Genomic DNA, 6,490 nt, shown 5'->3' with positions numbered 1-6,490 from the left:
CGAGGTCCCTTCCAGCCCTAATGTCTATGAAATCTATGAAATCTCCCCTGCTGCCCCTTCCTGATTCTGCTTCCTCCAGGTCCCCTACTTACCTCAGGGGAGAACAAAGCCCTGAGGTATCCCCCAGCAAGCTATATGGTTATCCCCCAGCAAGCTTAGTTTAAAGCCCTCCTCACTAGGTTAGTGAATCTGTCTGGAAAGATGCTGTTCCTCAGGTGGATGCCATCTCTTCCTAGCAAACCTTCTTTTTGGAACAACATCCCATGGTCAAAGGAGCCAAATCCCTGTGGTGACACCACCTGCACAAATATACATTGAACTGCAGGATGCATCCACTCCTGCCATGGCCCTTCCCCTTGATCAGAAGGATTGGGAACATGACCTGAACCCCTGTGCCCTTCACCCTTCCATCCAGAGCCCTGTAATTACTTTTGATCTATTCAGGGTCGCCCCTAGCAGTGTCATTGGTACCCACATGGATGAGTGGCAATGGGTAGTAGTTAGAGGGCTGGATGAGTCTCAGTAATCCTTCTGTGACCTCCCAGGACAACAGGTCTGGCCAGCAGATGTATCCCTCTATCCCCCACAGAAGGGAGTCTCCAATCACCACCACCTGTCACTTTGTTTTCATGGCAGTGGTCTCGATCCTGCACACCTGGGGGATTCCTACCCTGGCCTCTTCCTCCAGTGGAATGCTCTCCTCCTCTGTTGCTGGTGCTCCATATCTGTTCTCCACTGCACATGGGGCTGATGACTTATTCTTGCTGCCAGAAGATACAAGCTTCCAGCTTCTACTTTCCTGGGAGTCCATGCCCTCTTCCTGTTCTAGCACCACCTCTGGCAGTCCTTCCTCCACAGTCCGAGAGGTTTCCTCTAGCATGGAACTGATGAAGTCCCCACATTGGAGGATGCTTCAGAGCCTTGTTATCTCCTCCTGTAGCTCCCTTGCCTTCTCTGTGAGGGATTCCACCAGAAGGCAATGCTCCAGTTGCAGGCACTCTCCCACCTGGCTGACACTAAGGAATCTGCAGTCTGCACAGCACCAAACCAGGACCTGGGAGGAAGCCTGGATGGTGTGCAGTCCTGCCTGTACAGACACCTCACAAGTGCAAGCGGAGGAAAAGATGGCAGTGACTCTGGGATTGCAGTGTCCTCCAGCCATGTCTAATCTGCTGCCTCTCACTTTGTGCCTCACTTTCCAAGAAGACCTTCCCTAGCAAACTCCTCTGTAGCTGACCTGTTTGCTGTTCCTTGATCTGAAGCATTCCCCTTTCCCTGCAACCTCTTTCCTCTCAACAAGTTTACAGTAAAGGAATGAGAGAGAGAGTTTCCAAGCAAACTTCCCTTTGCTCTGGACTCTAGTTAAACAAGAGGCTTATGTCTTAGCTAGTTTTAGCTGCTAAAATAAAACTAAATACATAAAAAGAAAGAATTTTACTTTTCAGGATCTCCTTCAAAGAGAGGGGTAGCAAAGTGACCTGCAGACTGTCCTGTTTGCTTCTCTATTGTTGCTTGGACTACCTCCTTATACCTTTCCTGGGCTTGAACTGGCTAGGCCTGTTTGTTAAGGCCCTTTGTCACACCAAGGCAGCAATCGATCAGCAATCAGTTCATTCAGCTGCTAAGAGCACCCACCCAAGCACACAAACACACCAAACAACCCTCAGCAAGCCAAGCTCACAGGCAACTCTGGCTCAGTTGCCTTCCCACAGGAGGATATGGTGCCTGGTGCCTCTTCCCTTTCCTCTTCTTGCTCCCAGCAAACTGCTTGCAAACTGTCCTGTTTTCTTCTCCCTATTCCCTGCTTGATAGATGCAGCAATTACTTTTACTTGCAATGTACAAAGCTAGTCTTGAAAAATGTTGCAGTAATCAAAACCTCTGGCTGGACTCTCAACTTTGTGACATCTTATAGCTCAGATGAAGGCAACAAAACTATGTCATTTCATAACATGGCCTTCTACCTGGGACCTCTTGAGCATATATTGGCAACGTTACATAGAGGCAGGGCATTGGCTGCCCTGGTTCACCTGCATTACGTATGGCAGGCAAGATGTTAGGTCTGTGTCATGTCAGGCTTGATGGCAGTCTTGTGTCAGGGTCTAGGTGATGGTTTGTATAGGATGACTTGAATAGGGAAGATTCTGCCTTGGGCAGGGGCAGAGGCAAATCAGTCCATGTGGGCCCCACCCCTGCTCCAATCGCACGGGTCCTGGACCTGAAGAAGCTGCTCCTGCCAGCAGCGGCAGCAGTGGTGGATGGGGGGTAGCAAGCGGCTGGATGTGGAGCCGCTGCTCCACCCAGCTCTGCGCCGCTGCTATTCCGCCCAGCTCCGCAGGCCCCCCCACAAAGTGCAGGGCCTGGGGCAGTTGCCCCGATTCGCCCCCCTTGGGGCGGCCCTGGGTGGGGGGTTGGACTAGATGACCTCTGAAGGTCCCTTCCAGCCCTACTTCTCTATTAATCTATGGGAGCATCTACACAAGACGCTCACTGTGCAGTAGCTGAATAATACTGAACTGTGCAGTAGCGCACCACAGCACAGACAGTACTAATATGCAACTGTGCAGTATTATTAGGTTCCTGTGTAGTAGTGTCACTTAAACCATGTAACTCCAATTGCTGCACATTTATTTAGTACTGGCTCATTGTATTAATGCACAGTAACCACTGTGCAGTAGCATCTTATGTAGACACACTCTATAAGTGCTCAGGATCTGGCCCCTAGGCTCACATTCCAAAGGGAATTAATCCAGCAAATTTCTCACTTCTTTCAGTGGTCGTTTTCTCTCTTTCTCTGTCTCCAGTTAAAAGTAGCCTAACATGAGTTATATTTGTCCTTCTCTGAAAAAGTGCATTTGGCCCCTCAAAATCTGCTTTACTTCCACATACAGGAACAGCCTGTAACTGCATGCAACCCTTCATGTCTATTAAACCTAATCCACTTTGCCAGGCGATAAATAAGAGATGGGATCACTAGTGTGCTATATTACTCTACTTAAAGGGCTTTAAAACAATTTGCTTTTGTTTGAAAAAGAATTACATGCAGTCTTGATTAGTCACACTATTCCACCCAGGAGTATAACCTTAATTACTGTTACTAGGCTGGCATGCCTAATGTATTTGGTTTTTGGTCTATGTTGCTTCTGAACTTGTTATTTTCAATCATTGCTCTAAAAAGTACTTAATTATTATTATTGTGTTGTTTCTTCACAAAATGCCAGGATGTTTATTTTTGTCTGGCCTGGAGGGGTTAGAAGACTTTTTAAACTGCTTTGTTTGGCACAGTGGTGCTCATGTTTTTCACAAACCATAAATATAAATGTTTCAAATACAAAAGTGATCCTGGATCATTATTCTTTTATTACTAGCTGTGTCTGAAACCCTCAGGCTTGGACTAAGAACTTGCCATGGAATGTGATGATACAAGTCCAACCACAGCAGCAACATGTTCTAATTAGATTCTCCGAAGTAAACCCATTCAAGTACAAGTGCGGGGATTTTTCACATGTTTCTCATCACATCCCTGCAGACCCTGGAAAGCTACTTTATAATGAGATGGCATTGTGATTTCTGTTGTACAGTCTACAGTAAGAAACTGTTATGCACCTCCAATCTACAGTGGGGTCGTGATGACTGGCTTCTTTATGGTTTTCACTGGGCTTTGTTGTTCTTGTTCGTGTCCGAGCAAATCTTAGGGAGTGCTGGCAACACAAGAGTTAAGTCTCCAGACATGCGCAGATAACATCAGCTAATGGAAAATTCCACAGTGTGCCCAGCATGTGCCCCCTGGGTGACCTGTAGGGATGTCAATCATCCGTGACCTATTTTCCAACCCTGCACATGCCTAGTAACAAGACAGAGGCCAAACTCGCGCATGCTCAGTCGCACAAAACCATGATGTCACCATCCAGAAGATTCTAGCGGTCAAGCACCCTGATTGGCTGGGGGTAGCTTTAAAAAGTTCCTGACCCCACATTTGTGGTGGGCGGTGTGGGTTTAGGAGCGTTAGGAGTGTTATTGGTGTGTGTCGAAGAGAGAGAGAGAGCTGCTTGATCTAAAGGCATTTTAATATGTAACCAGGGACCACAGGACAGATTTTTGAATGGCTTTAAGGGGAATTTGAAAACCTCTTTTGAGTTTGCTTACTATATGGTTATTGTGAAACATATTTATACTATTGTCATATTAGTTGTGTCTTTTCCATTTATGTTTTCCCTATTTATCAGTGATTGTGAATATACACCCCACCAGTGATTGGCTAGCTAGCCACTTCACACTACGCAAAGAGGAAGTTGCTGGAGGGAGTAATAAATTCTCCTGTCAAAATATTTTCTTTAAATTTCTCTTTGTTTATAATATTCTGATCAGAATTTGCTTCTCTTATTGTTCAATAGCAGTTTCTTTCCCCCAGGTCCCTTTCCTCTTTTCTCCCCTACTGCAAGTGAGATGAAACTTTCAGAAGTGATTGCCCACAATATCAAGTTCCGAAGGCCACAGGGAAGAGAGTTCATACAGAGCCATTTGCTTCTCTATACTGCAGTATTTGTTTTTAATGAGACTTGTGCCTAGCAGGTTTGTGCAGCATGCCGTCATGGATGGGAAGACCTGTTTTGGAATTCCTGACTACTCCAAGCACTTGCCTCCTTGCTAAACAGCACAATATTGTGGTTATTTCCGTTTGATATTTATCATTCTTTGAACATTTCATTTGGGTGTTTAAAAACAGAACAAAGCAAAAACTAGGCTGTAGCCCCAGTCGAAAGTCACAAAGTTGCAAAGTACCTAACTATTTCTGGCTCTGCCATCAGTTTTGGAACTATAAAGGTGGTAAGCTGAGGGGCTGAAAAAGCCAGAGTTGCCAAGGGTGAGATATGGTGCTGGACAGCTCCCAGTGCGAGAGGAATTTTTCAGGCCAGAGGCTGAGTTGGTGGAAATGTAGCTAGAAGAGTCGGGGGGGAAATAAAGAACCCCAGGATGGGGGCTGGAGGATTTAATTGCCAGGAGACTGAGATAGGAAGGGCCTGTGGGAGCTGTTGGGCCTGGTGAAGGCTTCACAATTCTTCAGCCACCTGAAGTAGGATATGGTGGAGCAAGATGAGAGCTCCATCAACCACTCCTTTGCATGAAAGGGATGACTGTTGCTGACACTCAGTGTGATCTCTAATTCAGTTGGAGCTACACTACTTGCTCTGAAAATGAAGGATTCCCTTAACAGAAAAGGATGGTAGGATGTTTGTGCCTGCTGAAAAGACTCTTGGAATTAGCCTGTGGACCAAGCAGGAGCAAGTTTCACAGCTCCAAACACTAAAGTGTATTCAAAAGCAGTTGTATCTGCCATTTATCCAGCCGACCCCGCTCTGTCACCTCTGACCTTGAGGGTGACTGTTCACAAGAACGTGCTCACCTCTTTAATACAGACGTAAGTATTGGTAATTCAGGAAGCCCTTTCTGTAGAGATGCTAACTGCAGAACTCATGTTTTTCACTAGCAATGGTTTCAGTATAGAACATGTAGCAGCAGAGTCTGTTCAGAGCAGAAACAAAATCCTTTTAAGGGTGTTGTAGGGTGCCACATGATATTAGCCTTGTTAGGCTTGCAAACATCCAAGCCATGACTCACAAGATAAAAACATACATTTCAGATAGGAATCCATAATGTCAAAAACATTTTGACCTGTTGTGGTCTTTCTGAGTTCCTTAGCACAGAAGAAAGCCCAATTAGTTTTCATAGGAAAAAAATGAGTAAAAACTAAGTGTTGGCATTTGCAGAGGGTGGTCTTGAGTCTAAAGATGAGTGCCTAAAAAGGTTGAGAACCATTGTTATAGGTACTTGTTAGATGTTAATGTCTAACCAACAAAGCTAACTCACTTGTACATTCCCTGAGCTTGCTATTAGTGGGACATGGTCATCTCTTCCTAGGATCTCGCTAGAATTTGAGAAGAAATATTTACTCTTTCACAAGTCCATATATCAGTATTTTCTGAAAGATTTTCATGTGATAAAAATAAACTGTAAATGGTATTTTGATTATTGTTTGCCATATACAAATAAACAGAAGTAGTTTGGAAAGTTTTTAAGATGCTACTATCTAAATATGTCTTAGAAATACTTATGTAGGCAACTTTCATCATTATTAAAGAACACTATGATAAATACATTTCACAGCCCTAACCAAGACAGAAATGTGAGGGAAGAATTGAGTGCATATAATTAAATTCTTATCGTATGATAGTCCTTCAGGTATGCTCGGTTATTATGCTATCTCTTCCAATTATCCTTTTTAGTCAATGCTACTTCTTTTCTACCGGTACGATGATAAATAGCGTTATTGCAGCAAGAAGGGGAAAAAGTCTGTAAGGTAATAAAAGCATTAGAACACAAGGGAATACAATTGAAAAACCCTGAAAACAAGATTTTGTCTTCTCATAAAAATTAGTTACACAGCAACACAGACTTCAGTGCCTAAGAACCACTCCTTTACCCCTCACCAA

General features: G+C 44.5%; 1 long non-coding RNA gene across 1 annotated transcript; it reads right to left on the bottom strand.

Annotated features, from left to right (window-relative positions):
* Positions 1-1,190: 1,190 nt before the first annotated feature.
* LOC109319277 lies at positions 1,191-3,554 on the bottom strand. The gene is made up of 3 exons (XR_002103456.1): positions 3,544-3,554; positions 1,879-1,884; positions 1,191-1,291 (listed from the first exon to the last, which is right to left on the bottom strand). It is a non-coding gene; the product is annotated as an uncharacterized LOC109319277 (long non-coding RNA).
* Positions 3,555-6,490: the final 2,936 nt, after the last annotated feature.

Source organism: Crocodylus porosus, unplaced genomic scaffold, assembly GCF_001723895.1.
Source record: "Crocodylus porosus isolate Cpor-Errol unplaced genomic scaffold, CroPor_comp1, whole genome shotgun sequence".
Lineage (NCBI taxonomy): Eukaryota > Metazoa > Chordata > Crocodylia > Crocodylidae > Crocodylus > Crocodylus porosus.
The sequence above is the reverse complement of the archived record's forward strand: the minus strand, read 5'-3'. Positions and strand labels throughout refer to the sequence as shown.